The sequence below is a fragment of the Euphorbia lathyris genome, chromosome 3, assembly GCF_963576675.1.
Source record: "Euphorbia lathyris chromosome 3, ddEupLath1.1, whole genome shotgun sequence".
Taxonomy (NCBI): Eukaryota; Viridiplantae; Streptophyta; class Magnoliopsida; order Malpighiales; family Euphorbiaceae; genus Euphorbia; species Euphorbia lathyris.
In genome coordinates, this window is record NC_088912.1 from 31,492,872 (window position 1) to 31,493,909 (window position 1,038).

Sequence of the window (1,038 nt, forward strand, 5' to 3'; positions counted from 1 at the left end):
AAATAGTTCCTAACCCCCCCCCCCCCCCTTAGAACTATACTTGCAACCTTACAAGGGACCAACAGTCACCAGATCCTATTGACCCAGAAATTGAAAGAACTCTTAAAAAGAACAAGAAAGAAAAGAAAAACAAAAACAAAACTCCAATAAAAACTAGAATTACTGAGCCAGAAGTTATGGCTACGCTTATGGATTACGCTAGGCCCGGAGTGGCTGGTGTAACAAACAGTATAGTTAGACCCCAAATTAATGCAAATCAATTTGAGATTAAGCCAGCATTGCTTAATATGTTACAAAATAACGTAACATTTTACGGGTTACCTAACGAAAATCCTAATACCCATTTGACAAATTTCTTAGAAATTTGTGACACTTTTAAGATACCGAATGTGACTGCAGAAGCAATCAATCTTCGCCTTTTTCCTTTTACTTTGAAGGATCGAGCCAAAGAGTGGTTAACTTCTATGCCAGCAGCTACATTTGAGACTTGGGAGCAATTAGCCCAAGCATTTTTATCAAAAAATTTTCCTTTAGTAAAAACCGCAAGAGTCATTAAAGAGTTAACATCTTTTTCTCAAAATGATAATGAAATTCTTTATGAGGCTTGGGAACGTTTTAAAGAACTTCAACGTTTATGCCCGCACCACCAATTGCCCGCTGAACTTTTGATGCAAACATTTTATAATGGACTCAATCCTACAACTAGAAGTTCACTGGATGCTATGTCTGGAGGTTTATTCATGAAGAAAACATCTGCCCAAGCAAGATAACTTTTGGAGGAAATGGCAATCAACAGCAGTATGTGGCCCGCGGAACGTGGACACGTACCAATAGCGAAACCATCATCCTCAACTACGTCATCAGTTAAAGGTATAGTGAATCTTGATCCAGTTGCGATGTTGCAAGCCCAATTTTCTGCCTTATCGCACAAAATTGATAGGTTTATGGCACCGTGTGATCCTAATGGTAAGCCAATCCAAACGGATGTGGATTATGAAGGTATGAGCGAAATTGAACAAGTAAATTTTGTCCAAGGGC

General features: G+C 38.8%; 1 non-coding gene across 1 annotated transcript; it reads right to left on the reverse strand.

Moving 5' to 3' along the window:
* Positions 1 to 545: 545 nt before the first annotated feature.
* LOC136225095 (small nucleolar RNA R71) lies at positions 546 to 652 on the reverse strand. Its single transcript, XR_010686833.1, has one exon. It is a non-coding gene; the product is annotated as a small nucleolar RNA R71 (small nucleolar RNA).
* Positions 653 to 1,038: the final 386 nt, after the last annotated feature.